This window comes from Triturus cristatus, chromosome 7 (assembly GCF_964204655.1).
Source record: "Triturus cristatus chromosome 7, aTriCri1.1, whole genome shotgun sequence".
Taxonomy (NCBI): Eukaryota; Metazoa; Chordata; class Amphibia; order Caudata; family Salamandridae; genus Triturus; species Triturus cristatus.
In genome coordinates this window covers 612,503,866-612,521,775 of record NC_140590.1, presented here as the reverse complement: position 1 = coordinate 612,521,775, position 17,910 = coordinate 612,503,866, and the positions used below count along the sequence as shown (strand labels likewise).

At 47.3% G+C, this 17,910-nt stretch overlaps 1 protein-coding gene across 1 annotated transcript in view; it reads left to right on the top strand.

Annotated features, from left to right (window-relative positions):
- The window catches only part of C7H17orf67 (chromosome 7 C17orf67 homolog), a 169,264-nt gene extending 151,921 nt beyond the window's left edge, over window positions 1–17,343 (top strand). The window contains exon 4 of the mRNA XM_085614414.1: window positions 16,787–17,343. The gene's annotated coding sequence lies outside the window, so the exon portion shown is untranslated. The remainder of the gene's footprint in view (window positions 1–16,786) is intronic.
- The last annotated feature ends 567 nt before the right edge of the window (window positions 17,344–17,910 follow it).

Sequence of the window (17,910 nt, the reverse complement as noted above, 5' to 3'; positions counted from 1 at the left end):
CAGCTTAACGTGACGTACGCTGGTAAGGGAATTCGCCGTCCCACTCCATCTGCTTCCCCCACGCCCAGACAGCGACACGCCCACTCCGAGGCCACGCCCCGCGGACGCTTTCTACACTATATAAATGTGCAGCTCCCGGAAGCGCAGAGGACGAGCGCAGCGGGCGCGCCGATTGCGCGCCGAATGCGCGCTTAAGGCAAGCTCGTCTGCGCTCGTCCGCGCCCGACCGGGCCCAGGGCCCGATCTCATGCCCGATCTCATGCCGGAACCTGCCCATAAAACAATTAGTTACTCTCGCCGAGTTCTCCTGAGTCTTAGACCCACTAACAACACCTTGTGCACGTATGTTTATGAAGGTGACGGACCCTTCTCCAGCTGCACACTCTGTCAGCCAGCCCGGCTTCAGCTCACTGACTCTCCCATCCTATATCCTGGTCTTAAATTAGCCGTTTTGAATTGCAGATCGCTCCCTAAGCATGCTTTACTTATTAATCATCTACTTGTAGACCACAACCTTGATGCTCTGTTTCTCACAGAAACGTGGCTTACTGCTTACTCGGACTCGGATGTCGTTGTAGCCTTACCCCCAGGCTTTCTCATTCAGTCCCAAACACGCCCCTCCGGCAGAGGAGGTGGATTAGCTATCCTCTATCGGGATCACTTTTCCTGCAGAATTAATGATGCCCACATCTTAGACTCAGAAAGCTGCCATTTCACCCTCCAGCTGGCTCCGACAAGCTCGCTGTCGGGCCTCCTAGTATACCGCCCCCCTGGCCACTTTGGCCCCTTTGCTAGTGCCCTCCTAGAATCAATAGCTTCACTAGCCTATTCTACCTCCAATTTTACCATACTTGGAGACTTGAATATTCATTTCGACGACCCCCTAGATTCAGGGGCTGCCGATTTGATTCTAGACCTGGCAGCCTACGGCCTCCAATTGATTAACCCTGGAGCCACTCACACCAAAGGCCACTTGTTAGACCCAGTTTTCACTAACGTTCACACCCTCCAATCCAAAGCGTCTCTTCCCCTCCCTTGGACAGACCATTTTTTGGTCCCTCTCTTTCTACCAGGAGTATTTAGGAAACCCCACAAGCCTGCTATTCGTATCAGGGACAGGGCCTGGCCTAAGCTCTCTACAGAAGACTGGGCCAGAACTCTCAATTCGATGACCCTCACTCCGCCAGAGGACCCGGTCACAGCGGACAGAAATCTCAGAGAGTGGATTTCAACTTCCCTGGATTCGATCCTACCCATCAAAAATCGTGAGGGAAAATACGGAAAGACAGGATCAGCTCCCTGGTTTAGCCAGGAGCTTAGAATCCTCCGCAAAGAATGCAAAAAAGCGGAGCGACTGTGGAGAAAGGACTGGCTCCACTCGTGCAAGGATACCTACCGTAAGGCAGTGAGAACTTATAAATTTACCCTGAAACTCACTAAAGCCTCATACTACGATGCCAGAATAAAAAACGCCACTAATTCGGCGAGAGAGTCGTACCTTATTGCCAAAGAGCTTTTGAACATACCAACACCCCCCTCCTCCAACAGCTCCCCTCTGGGCAGAAGCGATGAACTGGCAACTTACTTTGACTCCAAAATCTCCCGCATCTTGGCATCCCTTCCACCTCCCAGTCAGCCAACCCACAGCAACACCATTGTGTCTTCTACTCTCACTGGAAACACCTCTCATCCTCAGCTAACTGCGTTCAGGGCTGTATCCCTGGACGAAGTGGAAAAAACCTTGGCCAAAATGAAAAGCGGATCTCCTCTCGATCCCGCTCCCATGAGATTCCTGAAAACAGTTGCCCAGGTCATTGTACCTCCTATTACGGAGCTGATCAACATCTCGCTGTCTCAAGGCTCTGTCCCCCCGAGCTGGAAGGAGGCAGTAGTCAAGGCCCTCCTTAAAAAACCTCAACTGGACCCCACCGACCTGGCAAACTACAGGCCGATCTCGCTCCTCCCGGGCATTAGCAAAATTGCCGAAAAACTCGTCTATGCCCAATTGTCCCTGTTCCTTGAATCTAACAACCTTCTGCGCCAATCCCAAACAGGGTTTCGCCCTGGCCACGGTACGGACACCGCCCTCCTCACAGTCATCGAGGAGGCAAGGTGTATCCTCGATTCAGGAGGGTCAGTGGCAGTGATCCTCCTGGACCTGAGTGCAGCCTTTGACACAGTGAATCACCGTGTCTTGCTACACCGGTTGGCCAGGGCAGGTCTTAGGGGGACTGCGCTTGCCTGGATAGAGTCCTTTCTATTGGGCCGCTCCTTCCAGGTCTGGGACGGCAATTCCCGCTCAGCCTTATTTCCTCTCTCTAGCGGAGTCCCCCAGGGGTCCTCGTTAAGCCCCACCTTGTTTAACGTCTATATGGCCCCCCTGGAGGATGTAGTGGCCCCGTTCGGTATCAAGATAGTGAGTTATGCAGACGACACGCAATTGGTCGTCTCTCTCTCACATCTTGACCACTGCCCAGACAATCTGTTGAACTGCCTCCAGGAAATCCATCACTGGATGTGCGATTCATCACTTAAGCTCAATGGATCCAAAACTGAGGTCATGCTCATGGGCAAGAAATGGACCACTATTCCTTCTTCGGTTTGGCCTGACGTTTTTGGCGAGGCACCCACTCCGAAGAAGGAAATCAAGACCTTGGGAGTCTGGCTTGAACCTGATCTCTCCATGAAGACCCAAGCAGCCAAAACAGCAGGCACCTGCTTTGGACTCATGCGCTCCATACGAAAGATCCTCCCGCTACTTCCTCCCCTATCAAGGAAACTTCTTGTCCAAGGCTTGATCCTTGCCCGTCTAGACTATAGTAATGCCGTTTATTTAGGAGCCCCCGAATCCACCCTGGTAAAATTGCAGCGAGCTCAAAATGCCGCCGCCCGGCTTATAATGAATCTTCCCACTAGAGCCTCTGCCAGACCAGTACTTAAGGCCCTTCACTGGCTCCCTATCCGTCAGAGGATTCAATTCAAGGCCATGTGCACCACCCACAAACTCCTCAACGGCCAGGGCCCCTCGATCCTGAGAGACATGGTCACTCCTTATAAGGCTTCCAGATCCTTGCGCTCTGACAATGAACGTTTGGCCAACGTTCCGAGATTCAGGAAGGTGCGCTCTGGTGGTCGACGCTTTGCAGTAAAGGCGTCCTCCGGTTGGAACTCACTTCCACGCCACTTGCGTCTGGAATCCTGCCACCTCCGGTTCCGCAGAGAATTGAAAACCTTTCTCTTCCCCAAATAGTTCCTCCTCCCCTCCCCTGAGTATTACTAGCCCTTTCAGCGTGGGGATGACTCCGGGTCACCAAGCGCTATACAAATCGCTAATAATAATAATATGTGTGAATTGGTAACCTCAATTGGCAAAGGACTTTAACACCCTTATAAGTCCCTAGTAAGAGGTACTATAAAGGAGTGGGTTTTAGCCCCTTCGTGCTTCTATTCGGGCACCTGGTTAGAGGACCTCTAAGTTTGGTTATGGAGGGCTGAGAGAAGTTTCCAATGAGAACTTCCAGAGATGTAGTAAGCTAAATGCTGGCCTTCCAGAGTCAAATTGCCAATTTGTGGAAGCAAGCCTCCCACAACTGAGAAGCCGGCCAGGAGGTCATGAAGGAGTGGTACGACAGAAACGCCACTCCTGTGGAATTGACACATGGGCCTAAAGTGTGGGTGATTGAGACTGTAGAACTGGGGGCCCTCTGGGACCAATGGACAGAGCCCTATGAGGTAATGGAGAGGAAGGGGGAGACCACCTACCTGGGGAATCTCAAGATCCAGAGGCAGCCCCTCCTGGTACTGCATGTCATTTGCCTCAAGCCACACTTTGAGACGTCCAAGGTCACCATGCTATGGTAACGGATGGGGAGGAGGAAGAGGAGAGTCAACCTCTCTCCAAACCTCTGAACTCAAAGGAGATGGATGGGTCTAAGGAGTAATCCTAGGCCTTACCCTCACTCTTGACCAGTAGAGGGACTGTCACTGAGTGTTGGGGCAATTTTCCTCTCTGTTCTCTCTTATCCTAGGGACGACCCACCTGTGTACCCATGATGTGGTTACAGGTGACAACCTCCCTGTCAAGTGCAAATCTTACAGGTTGCAAGATAAGTTGAGGTCTAGCATCAAAGCGGAGGTACCTAAGATGCTCAAACTGGGGGTCATAAAACCTATAGCAGCCCCTGGTCCAGTCCAGTGGTTCTGGTACCAAGAGCTTCATTGGCAGGCACCACACCAAAACTCAGGTTCTGTGTGGACTATAGGTTCAGTGACCAGGACGGATGCACATCCAATTCCACAAGCAGATGAGTTGAACGACAGGCTGGGCGTGGCCCAGTATTTAAGTACCCTCGACATCACCTCCAGGTACTGGCAGAATGCCCTCACTAAGGGAGCACAGGAGAAAGCTGCCTTCTCCAGTCTGGAAGGGCATTATCAATTCAGGGTCATGGACTTTGAGCTCAAGAATGTCTCCACCAGCTTTCAGAGGCTGGTGAACCTGGTCCTTGCCGGTATGGAGGCCTTCTCGGCTGCATATCTGGAGGATATTGCCGTCCTCCGTAACTGTTGGGAGGATCATCTCTTTCACCTCCATTTAGTACTACAGGGCCTACTGCAAGCAGGCCTGACTATCAATGCCAATAAGTGCCAGATAGGGTAAGGATCTATGGTGTACTTGGGACCCCAAGTGGGCCGAGGTAAAGTGCAACCCCTCCAAGCCAAGGTGGAAGCTGTCCTAATCTGGGAGCCCCCAAAGACCCAAATAGGCGTCAAACCCTTTCTGGGCCTCGCTGGGTACTACCCAAGGGCTCATCAAGGGATATAACACTATTGTGACCCCTATAACAGAGCAGCCCCGGATTGTAATATGGACTGAGGCCTGCCAAACTGCATTTGAGTCCCTCAAACAAGCCATATGCACAGTTCCTGTGCTCCGGGACTCTAACTTCTTTCCAGAATTCATCGTTCAGATGAATCCCTCCGAACATGGTATGGGGTAGTGTTGTCTCAGTTGAATGATGAGAGTCTGGACCCACCAGTAGCTTTTATCTCCCAGAGGTTACTCCCCTGGGGAAAAAAAGTGGAGCACAATAGAAAGGGAGGCCTTTGAGGTGGTCTGGGCCCTGAGGAAATTGAGGCCGCATTTGTTTAGCACTCACTTTTTGGTTCAAATATACCACAGACCCCTCCGCAGATGAGGGAGCGAGAATCCAAAGCAGTTGAGGTGGTTCATTTCCCTACAGGAGGTGGACTTTTGGGTGGAGCACTGACCTGGGGTCGACCGCTCCAACGCTGATGGTCTGTCTAGGTTCTTCCGCCTTAGTGAGGAGGATTGCATAGAAGCCGGGCAGAACCCTCCCCCACACTTTTGGGTGAGGGTATGCCTGTTATACCTGAACCCTTCCGGTAGCTTTTCCCCAACTTTTTGCTTTTTACTTCTGGATTTTGTTGATTCTCTTGTGGTGGCCTCAGGGCCTAGGGCACTTTTCCACTGTAAATACATTGTGAAAGTGCACACGCCTCCCTACACACGTTAGGACGTGGTGCTTATCTTGTGTCTTAAATACGTGTCCAGCCTGCCATTGCGGGCTGGGGAGCGCTTTGCCCTGATTGTGCTCTTAAATACTTGTCCAGCCTGCCATGGGATGCTAATGTGCACTCTTCACCAATGCTGCTATTAAATACATGTCCAGCCCGCCATTGCAGGCTGATATGCGCAGTTGCGCGTTTCCTCAGAAGGGCCTGTATTAGTCACTAGTCATCTTAAGAGGACCTTTCACTTTCACTCGAGTACCCCTAGGGTGGGGTACGTCTTAAGGGGTGAAGCGAGTGGTAGATGAAAGGCAGGCCAGGTAACCATGTGTGTCCTCTGCCTAGGTAGTGAGGAACAACCATGTATCTTTTCGCTACCTATGAGGCTTGCTCTTCCCATAGACTAACATGGGGAAATGATTGAAATCACTTTAGTCCGCAATAGTGGATAACAGTGTAGAAGCCTCATGATGTTTCGTATCATTGGATTCACAGCGACAACCCCTTGCCTGTGGTCAAGGTGGCTTTGTGTTGATTTGTTAGAAATGCCACTACTAGAAAGTGGGGTTTTCTATGCCCTATAACTCTTTGTGTGCCTTGGTGCTTGGCTCCAGTTTAGACTAGAGGTTTGGGAGCACATCTGGGCATTCCCCATCAACAACTATAAAACACTGGGCACTCAATTGGAACGAGCGACCTCTACCATTTGCAGCCCTGGCTGGAGGGATTGTAGGAGGAGGTCCTGACACTTGGCCTCTGGAGCCAGATCGTGGCCCCACTAAAGATTAAGATCTGCATTCCATGACCTCATGGCAGACAGTACTGAAATTTTGGGGAGACATCTGTGGTTCAAAGGCAGGCCATTTGAACCACCCCCAAACTTCAAAGACACTGTCCAGTATAACTACTGGTGCCATTCTGCATCAAAGGGTGAGATATGCTTATGGGGACGAGGGACCAGACCACTTGGACCTACTGGGTGCACATTGCCAGAGACCTCAGTCGTTAACAAGGAGTATTACTGCCATTGAAAGGGACCACGTGCTCTTCCTGAATAATGGCTTGCCTAGGCCGACTACCTGCTGCTGTGTGGCACCTTGAACTGGCTCTCCAACGGCTTGATGACCTTGCCCCTGATTCTCTCAGAGGTCTCAGGGACATCAAAGATCTTCTAAGAGGGACCCACACTGTCTACCTGTGACATCTGGCACGTGGTGCCCTCTCAAGTGCCCACATTATCTGCTGGATTCCAGTTGGTAGCGCTGCGTGGGCTTGGAACTAAGAATTGTGCCTGGAGACCAGAGTCCAGAAGCCTGGCCCGAATCTAATGCGTGTAGCCCCCGCATCGTGGGGAACTAGGCACTTATAAGTGTCTAGTTGGAGGTGAGCAGATTTACCCGTTGCAGGACCCAGTGTGGCCCGCTTCATCGAACGTGCCACATCTCTTTTGTGGATACTTCGACTGCATGCTCATTGCATGTGGTGTCAAATTCACAGGTTGTGACCCTCAGAGGTGGGGGGTAACAATTGTAGTGCCTCATTCTACCTCATGAGACATTGCTGAACTTGTGCCTGTGTGTGTGACTGAAACTCTCTGGTGCGAACAATATGGACGTGCACCTGACATTATGCCTCATTTCCAGATAGGTACGGAATTTGCAACTCTTCGATCATGTGAGTGACTGGAGCTGTCTGGTGAGTCCAAAATCCACGTGCACCGGATGTTGTGCCTCATTTCCAAGGAGCTATGGATTTTACAGCTCTTCGTTTAGTGTGATAGGAACGGTCTGGTGTGACCTGTATCATCGCACAATCAACATTGTGCCCGGGGTCCCTCAGGTGACTCTGATCAATGTGTACCCAATGGGGTGCCTCCACCTTCCGAGAGGCCCCCCCTGTTTCATTCTCCATTCATCTAATGTTCCCTTACTTAGACCTCAGCTCTGCGGACCAACTGCCCTCTCCTCACCCGGCCCTCCCCGATGACACCATGTTACCAGGTAGTATTGCTCACTCGGGCCTGGGTGGTGAGAGCGACTGACAGGGCTGGGGTAGTGCCTCAGAGAACAATCGCAAGCAGGTCAAGAGACTGTGTGATCCCCCATGTACTTCGGTGAACCGGGCTGGTGCCGGAGGGCCCTGGGGACCCCTTGGGTGTGACCATCTATTGCCCTCAGCCCGTGTCTGCTCTGCATACTGTGGGTAAACTTCTCAAGTGGCTGCCAAACCCCTTTTGCTGACTGCCTCTTAATTGACCCTGCTGCCTACCTCCATCTGCTTCCTGGTATCCTGGCTAAGAGTGACTACAGCCATGTGCAGCCTTGTGCCCGGGGGAGGCGGGGGTATCTCCAATCTGAGGGTGTAGGATAGTTGGGGAGGATAGTAGGGTAGATGGAGGCTTGGGGCCACTGGATCTGCAGAGAGTAACCAATTGACCTGCTGGGTGTCAGTTGCACCACATTAGGGTGCTGAGTGCATATGTGTGTGAGTGCTTCCACATGAACCTGTCCGATATACGTTGCACCATGTAGCGGTGCAGGGTGAGTGTGTGTGTGGGAGTGACAGTAGGGAACCACACGTGATTCTTGACACTGGACGGCGGTTTGCCCAATACATTAATTACTGGCCAGAAAAGTATTACGTCAGACATTGGTTTTTCCCATACAGCATCGCCCGCGGTGCTGCTAAAAAGTGGTATAATTTTGTGTATGTACACATTCCTGTTATTGTGCACCCTCTACCTGTGTGCTATTGAATTATAAGAATTGCTAGGGTAGGTCTGGGGTGCACAATGCGTTACACTGCATAAGGGTACTGGGGGGGGGTGTATATTAGGATCTTTTCCAAGTGTGCATATTGCTGATGTCATTTAATAATTGCTGTGTCTAGTACTGCTAGTAATAATTCCGAATGTGATTTGTGCCCAGAAATACATGATGTTCATGTTGTGTTGATTATTATGTGTTTGAATACAAATGTTATTTACATACAGCACGTATGAAGTCTCTTTTGTGACGCTCAAGGTGTTTATCGGGGTGAGTGCTGTGCCAATGCTTCACATATTGCCGTTGTGGTAAGCCTGACTGCTCAGTGACTAGCTACCAAAAGTTAAGCTCAGGTTGTGTAATCACCCACTCCAGATGGGAGTAGTAGGTTCTGCCTGGCTAGGGTACTTCCTCAGCCAACCAGAAAGTGCCAGTTCCAGCAGTGACCCACGTAAACTGCTGACAGCAGGCCTGCCATTGCAGACTGAAGTAGTAGTGCAAACTGCTTGAACTTAAATTTGCCCTCACCATGTGTGGAAAAGTCAATGCACTATTTTCAACATATGCCATGTTATAAATGGGGTTTCTGGTTGGCTAAAGTATGCACCTAGGCCAGGCAGAACCCACCACTCTAGTCAAGGTAAGGGAGTTACACACACAAGATAACCCCTGTTCACCCTCCTTGGTAGCTTGGCAGAGCAGTCAGGCTTATCCCAAAGGCAATATGTAAAGCATTTGCACAGCACACACAAACACCAGTAATCCACTAGGCACACCACAAAAAGAGACTCCACATAAGGTTATATAAAAATATTGTTTGTATTGTTAGACCATAATCACATAAATCACTGTACCACTAGGCACTTAGATAATAAAATCACTTTGCCAACCAGGCAATTGTCATAACATCACAAAGTAGTGCATTCAAGTAAACACTTATATTCTGCACACGTTCGGAAACAGTTGGCATAACATCAATTACTGCACTAAAGGCAAGACTAATATGGGGCGTACGTCATAAACTCCACCATCTCTATGCATACCATGTACACTCTGAAATGTTACTCGTTGTCCTATTATTTGGATAAGGCCGAACCTCAACATGCATCACCACATCAGAGCATGAAAATGAAGCCGTTTAGTAGATAAAATGATACATATACCCACATCAGGGCATGAAATGCAAATTAGATTGGAGTAAGATGACACAGAAATCCCCGTCTGTCACCATAAACACATGGGTCGCAAAATCTCACCCAAGAACAGCAAGGATATATGGGCCTCAGAACACCTGCACTCCTGCTAGCAGGGTTACGGTACGTTTTGAGAGTCCTAGGGTATTGCTTCCAAGTAGGCATATATTGTAGGCCACAGGAGCACCTGCGCGCCTACTATGAGCAATATGGGAATCTTTGTGACTGATGCATTTCAACTGAATGTTGGAATCTGGGGCCTTCATCGATGCTTAACCCCGTCCTGCCACATTATTCAAGTGCCCCCGAGGTACAAGTTACCGGGTATGGGGGAGGCACAATCTGCAGGTTTAAGCAGGGAGGCCTTGCTGGGCCCCCCTGTCAGCAAATGACCCAAGAGCAGCTGCCTGCGAACAGGCGGTGCAGCAACAAACACCCAATGCCTTCAGGCCTCCGGCATGAAATGCGGTGGTCGAGTGCTGTGTCGTCTCTCCACAACAGAAGGCGGAGGCAGCTTCTCTTGTGCGGCCTCTGGAGCAGGCCTGGTATTTCCCCCTTGAGGTAAAGGCAGCGTCTTCTGGTTGTGGAGCCTCCCTCGGGCTCCACATGGCAAGGGTCTCATCCTGGTACGGCAGCGACTCTCCGTCCTTGGAGTGCACGGCGCCTTGGAGCAAAGCACGAGGGACTGGGTCCCACCCTGGTCCATGGGGGGTATGAACACTCCACACGTGCTGGAAAAAGAGTCAGGGAGTAATGCAAGCAAAGCACCCCCAAGCTCTTGGTTCTGGGAATGGTAGGGAAAGAGCTCACAATATGCTAACCTTTTAGGCAAAGGGGAGGGGGAAACACACCACATGCTTGTGACACCCGTGAGGCACACACCGTGCTATTGCAGGAGTAGCTGAACACACACGCTGGTCCTCAAAGGCAAAGATGTCCTTTAATCTGCTAGAGATCCTTACCGAAGCAGGGAGGGGGCCAGCCCTCCCATCCCTGGAGAGCACTGGGGGGCCAAGCTCAGGTAACAAGCAGTAGGCCAGCACTTCAGGGTCATTGTAGGGAAACAGGCAGTCCTTCTTGCAACCCAGCAAGCCCCAGGTCAGTACAACAAACAAGGGAGTCCAATGGCGGTTCCTCCTGGCAGCATAACAGTTCCTTCTAGCAAGGTGTAATCGGTAGAGCCAGCAGTGTCTGGCTAGAGGTCCCATGCCTGTACTTATACCTCTAAAGTCTTTGTTCTGGGAGCACTTCAAACCACCTTTAGAAGTGCACAACAACCCCATTCAATACCCACCTCTGGGTCCAGACACACTACACTTGATAAAAGGCAGGCACAGCCCTATTCAGGTACAGGTGACATCTCCTCCCACCACTCTAAATGCAGACTAGACCTATTCAGTCCACTAGCAGTCACCCAGGAAAGGCAGGACACACCTCAACCCCACTTGTGACTATCTACAGTGAATGCACACCCCCAGCCCCTGTCACTTCAAAACAAGACAGTGAATTCACAACCAGGCAGGGCACAAGGAGTCATAAGCACACAGAAATGCCCACTTCTAAAAGAGTTTCTAAAATAGTAATGACAAATCTGCTTTCACCAGTAAACAGGATTTATTGCGACTATTCCAAACATACCAAACATGGCCACGCTACCCTTTTCATATGATTAATTACCGCTGAAACACATATCAGTGAATTTCCAATGTAGTCCTATGACAGGAGCAGCCTCACAGCAGTGAGAACCCAAATAGGCTGTTTGTCACTACCAGGACTTGCCGCACAGCTAAGGCACATGTCCTACCTTTTACCTACACAGCACCCTGTCCAATGGGCTACCTTTGGTCTAACTTAGGGGTGACCGATATGTAGCTAAAGGGGAATTTCAGACGTGGCAAACACTTTAAATGCCATGTCACTGCGGCAGTAAACTGTGCATGTAGGCGCTGCAGCAGCAGAAGCCTGAGGCAGGTTTGAAAGGCTACTTCTGTGGGTGGTGCAAGCAGCGCTTCAGGCCCACTAGTAGCATTTAATTTACAGGCCCTGGGTATATAGTATACCACTATACAAGGGACTTACCGGTAAATTAAATATGCCAAACAGGTGTAGACTAATCTTACCAAGTTTACAAGAGAGAGCACATGCACTTTAGCACTGATCAGCAGTGGTAAAGTGCCCAGAGGAGTCATAAAACCAACAAAAACTGATCAGAATAAATACAGAAGGAAGGCAAAATGTTTGGGGAAACCCTGCAAAAAGGCCCAGTTACCACTAAGAAAGGCCTCCTGAGCCTAGGAGGCACGGTGTATTATATTAAAGGTATGGACATATAAGTGCAAATGTATATGTCCCTATAGTGGCCTTTCATTAAGGGACTCTATAAGTGATCCGAATGATAACAGAAGCTGGCACCCAGGCAAACCTGAGGTTGGCAGCTCCATTATGATACTGCCTTAATATGCCATGTTTGGTATTAAACAATGTGCCTCCACACCCCTGGCATGAATCTCACATCGTGTACGATGTGTCTTGCACCCAGGTGGCTACCGTAGAGGTTGCCCACCTGGTTGTCGCAGCCTTTCCTGTACTCTGGCTGCCAGCCCACACTTGTTGCCGCCAAGACAGGAATATGGCCCCTTGCCAGTGGGTGTTGACTCTCCCAGGAGTCAAAAACTATGGCCTGGATGGGAAGGAGGTCACTCTTGCCTCCTTGACAGGCTGGCTAGTGAAGTGGAACATCAAGGCAATAAGCTTCAAAGGCTACACCGCCTGGGATATGCAACCAGGCTGTCTTGCAAAGGAGGAAACAGCCCTCCCTCTTCCCCCAGGCACATTTGCACCCAGGCAGGTGGAAACAATGGTATTCATGAGTAGTACACCCCCAGAATGCTAGTCACACCTCTAGGGAGGGCTACCTGGTCTGTACAGGTAAGGAAGACTTCTGCAACTTTGAAAAATTGTAGAATAGTGGGTTCTGGGTCGAAAAGGTGACCTATGCCCCCAGATGTGGTCATCTCAGAGGAGGATCAGCTTCTGGGGCTAGTAGCTCATTGGCCACTTGCACCCACACCCTCAACGCCCCTAAATCTAGGATTTAAGGACTACCCCTGACACCAGAACCTATGTTCTGATCTGAATTGCAACAAGGACAAAAGCAGAGACCTGTGTCTGGAACTACAGGAACTGCACAAACCAAAGGCGTGATACTCTGCACCTGTGGCCACTTTACTGGAACTGTACATATGTGGCTCATCCTGGACTAACAGACGAAGGAGTGCAAGGGGGGCTTACATCCATTCATTTTGCTCATCCTGGACTAAAGCACGGTTCTCCCAGAAAGAGAGACCCCTTTGAGAGACAAAGTCATCACCAGACTTCTCTGGACCAGTGGCGCTATTCCTCTGCAACAGCAGGTAAAAACAACATACTGGAACCGAAGAATCCCTGGCCCAAGGAATCATCCAGAAGTAGATGGTCCAATGCATTGTGGGAAACATAGTCCCAACCTCCACGACCCTGTTCCCCAAGATCTCCAGACGTTGAAATAACTTTCTGCTGTGCTTACCGCTGTCAAGGATTGTTGGTCACCAGTCAGGCAACCACCCCCTTCACTAAATGATGCACCTCGAGGGAACTCCCTAATATCTTCATCCTTTGAAATACCCAAAAGAAACTGTTTCTTCCCTCCATTTAAAATAGGTGCTCCTTACTTCTCCAGTAAAGAAAGTCAGCAGTCACCATGCGCATGATGACATGTATCCTTTCTTCCTCATTATCTGAATTCCACCTTGACCTTTTTGCATTTTTATTACCTGGATGTCCACTATATCCCATCTGTGAATGAGGCAAGGTACTTTCTTGTTATTCTGTATAGTAACACATCGTTTGTATCATAAAAGTCCCAGAATTCATCACAAAACTCCTTCTATAAAAAAAAAAAGAAATAACAACCCTGCAGGTGGAAAGGTAAAAAGTAATAATTTCCCAAGATTTAGAAGGTAATAAAATGTTTTATGGCAGGCTCAAAGACTCTATAGGTCTGGCCTAAGGACAGCTTTAAGCTGTTTTGCCAGCCCAGCATCATGTTAAAAAAAAAAGAAATTAAAATTACATGCATGTAAGGACAGCCGGGACAACTCTGCACCTGGGCTTCTTGAGCCAGGTAAAATTGAACTGACTGACGTGGCATGGTCTTTTGACCCAAATCACCTTTACCCTCCTTGGGTTACATGCAACTTGACCTGCAAGTGACTGATTGTCACTAGCACTTTTTCCTATTAACCGCAATACAAAGTAGTGAATTGCTGTGATTTATGTTTTTTTCTAAAATGTATAATTCCAGTTATATGTATCTGATCTCGTTCGTTATGGTGACTAAATTTAGATTAAAATCTGCTTTATTTTTATAAATTGGTTTCAGATTTCTTTCCGGCCATGTCAATTACTTATCGTCCATATTGGTACTCTGAAATGCTTAACACATGTTCCTCTAGTAAAGCCTGACTGCTCCTTTCCCCTCTGGCAGGACTGAACTAAGGATTTATTATTGTGAATCCAAGGACCATCTTTGGGGTATTCTGAGAGTATAGAAAGGTGAAGCCTCACCAGCTTCACCACATAATAACCTACCATTCTACTGTCATTCTGTAACACTGTATCCATAGGACATACCTCTGCCTTCCAGATTGGAGGCAGAAATGCACACCGGCTGCATTGAAAACAAGCGGCAGTCCAAATTTTATACGGTGTCCCTAGGTATATCTCTATGTCTCAATAAAAACCTTCACCACTCTGACACCGTATGACAAATACCGGACCAATTCTAGAGAAACATTCTCAAAACAGGCAAAGTAAACACTACAACAAAAATGGCAGCTCGGAATTATGATGCATGATAAGGTCCTAAGGGAGTCCAGACGGAAATGTTGTCATGTTAAGATCCTGCAAAATTAGTATTTGACTCCCTCTTGTCTGCTTGCAGCAGACCCGAGCCCTCACTAGCTTCACTGGAGGTGTGGCTTGCCAGAGTGCAACCATCTACACATCCAATAGCGTGTGCCTACCTTTCCTGTTATTGTGATGAAACGTGACAAAGCATGGGAAAAGCTACTGGCTATGTTTTAAAACCAGCTCCAAGACTGTTAGTCTTATGTGGCGAGGTGAAAAGTGTCTGTAGCTAAACTATGAATCCTGCGTCACTGTCGATCAATTGAAACCCTGACACGCAAGTAGGGCTGGCTTTAGCGCTGGTGGCGCCCTGTGCGACAATGTCTGTTGGCGCCCCCCCAATGACCACCTCGGCCATGGATTCCCTCACCACCGCCCTTTAACAGAACCCTTCAAGTCTCCAGAACCACTGTCTCTCGGATTCATTTAGTTTTATAGCACCACTCATACTAGTGTAATGTGTCAGAGCACTTTACATCACACACACATTGCACAGAGACAAATAATATGCATGTAAATCAGTGTGTGGGAAATGGTATATTAGGCAAGACTACAAGGCGTAGTGTAGGAGTAACATGTCATCGATACTGGTAGGCAATGTAGTTTGAATCCTTATTCTGGAAAAGTACAAATTCAGAATTTAAAATGTAACACCATTGTTAGGGGTTCTCTTTAATAACAAGAATTGTTTTCAACCCAAATGAACCTTTTTGGCAAGATTAGGATAATGAAAGACTGGGCAAAAAAACATATAGCTCTAACATATACCTTGCAGTTTGCATGCAGGGTTTCGAGGACAGTTAATAGCTCACTGTTCTATGTTAGGATTTTGACTTATAAACAACAAATAACAAAAGGAGCTCTCTTACAGAAGCAGTAACCCACTGACCTATGTACATTATCAGCAGTTTGTTAGCTGCGTGGTACACGTTCTTAGCAGCAGGCATTTTAACCCTATGCACTACCTTTGGTATTGTTTAAACCTCCACTAGACAATCCTCCGGTCTCGTTCCAGGAGCACAATAAATCACTGTTTTAATTGATGCCTACAAAAATTGCTGGAGGCCAGGAACGCGCCAGCAGGTTGGTGCTTTTAAAATGATAGTATAGCTTGTAAAAATGACGCTTCCCCCCCCCAAGTCAGCGCCCGGTGCGATGGCACCGATCGCACTGCCCTAGTGCCGGCCCTGCATGCAAGACAGGATAATGGAACTTTAGCATGTGTCATTCCATGACAGACTGAGTTACAGGATAACCCGACATCTTTAACAGTTTCTTAGACATGGCAGAATCTTAGAGATGGCAGACTGATTAACAGCAAATTCCACTGCTCCAATAGCCTATCATTCCTTTATGGATTTGGATGGCACCTTAAACTCCAGGTACCAGCAATTAAGTGGATTAGTTGTCGTTTGTACCCACTGAAGGACCTCAAAAAGTGGTCCTTTCATTCATATGTTGCTTTAACTACAGTTTGCTCTCTGGGATGCATCCATACCACATTCCGGCTTCCTTCCTGAGTGACAGTCCTATTTCACTCTTTATTTCTCTCCTCTTTCACATCACATGTTTCTATAATCATTCCTTTCCTTCCACCTGCTCGGTTCTGTAGTGTCGAAACTCCCTCAGCTGCATTGTAGTTTCCTGTATTGATAACTGTATCCATTTTGTGAATTCTTTGTATGATTGCATTGATAGCTCTCAATAGAGAATTGTTTACCAGAAAAAGTACATCAGGCCAATCGTAACTTGACCTGATAGACACCCAACATTCACGAGATATAGCACTAACCATATAATCCTTCCTGTTACTTTTACTTGTATAATCCTGTGGGTCTAGTATTTTTATAGATGGCTGAATTTGTGTGTTTTGTGTAGAAATTAAGTATTGCATTAGGAAAAATTGATTGTGGTATAATTCGAGTGTGAGTTTGCTCTACACTGTTCGTAGAAATGAATAAGGTTTAGCATGTTAGATAAAGTACTTCAAGTAATTTATTCATACATTTTTGAAAAGATTACTAAATTGCTACTACAACAGTTGTGAAATCTGATGGATTGTCAAACCAATTTTGTTAGTTTAGCGCTTCTTTCTAAAGGTTCTCTATTTTTTTAATGTGCAATTTTTTCCACAAATCAGGTTTGAGGAGCTTTGTGTAATTCAATTTAAATGAAGCTTTATTCGATTTCTTTATAGGAAACCATAACAGCATATACAAAAAGCAAATTCTATTAAAAAAAACTAACGATATTTGTTCAATTTCTTACTGTTCGAATAGTGTTACTGAGAGCAGCATCTTTTCATAGTCTTTAAAAAATGTCTTCACACATTTTTTCTTTCCTTTCCAGCTATCAGCATGGTGATTTATGATGAAACATTCTGGAGCTTGAGCGGATGGAAAAACATCAAAAGCTGGGCATTGCCATGGCATTACAAAAACGTATTAGGAGTGTGATTACTAACCCTATTCAATTGCATGATAAAATAAGTATATAAATAGTACCCTTATGGTCCTGAAACCTAATGTATTGTACAATCTTCGTGCCATTCCATCTGTCTAATAAATGACACCCTGCTTGCAAAATGGAACGAAATAACATGTCAGTTACTGGGAAAGGTGGATTTGAAACCCTCCTAATCACCTCAATTTGGATTTATTAGCTATATACCTATTAAATTGATGTAAATTGTGGTATTGCTCTTTATTAACACCTGATTGAATTACCTAGGTCTTGCATGTATCCAAAGAGTGCTAGAACATATATGCTAACGCAGTGTAATCCCAATAGCTATGCGTGAAACCTCTTATCGAGATGTTTACCCGTTTTGACTACATGCTTCATGAAATTGTTCACAGTGTATACAATTCGCAAATCTAACAAAAACTAAAGAGCTCAGAAAACAATGCTGCGAATGACTTCCAATTTTTTTGAAATAACAACTATTCCTAGAAAGCCCAATTAAAGCTGAAGTTGAAAAGAAATATAGAAAATGTGGATAGACTAAGTGGCGGCTTTGGCTGCATGGATTCTAGGATACAACACACTTTGATACTAATATGGAAAAACGAATTGAGATGAGTTCTCTGTAAACACCACAGGCATGAAAAAAATACTGACATATTACTTCACACAATCTGGCAAGTCACCATCTTTTACCTTCATCTAAACGATTTGATGGTATTATGGAATGTTGTATTTCCCTGAAACCTAACAAGAATTCACAAAGCCAGTAGACCTGGATTTAAAAGGTGCCAACAGGCAAACTCAGACATGTACAAATGTGCACACATATACAGGACGCACAGAATGGCATAGGTTGCACAGAGAAAGCTCACATTGGCATGCCTGTGTTTACCTGTATCTTTAGCTCAATTAAGTTTGACATGGTGGCTTTGTCAGAGTTTGTTATCAATATGTTTTATATCTTTGGGCTTAATCATTGCCATCACTGGTCTATTATGGAGAGGATG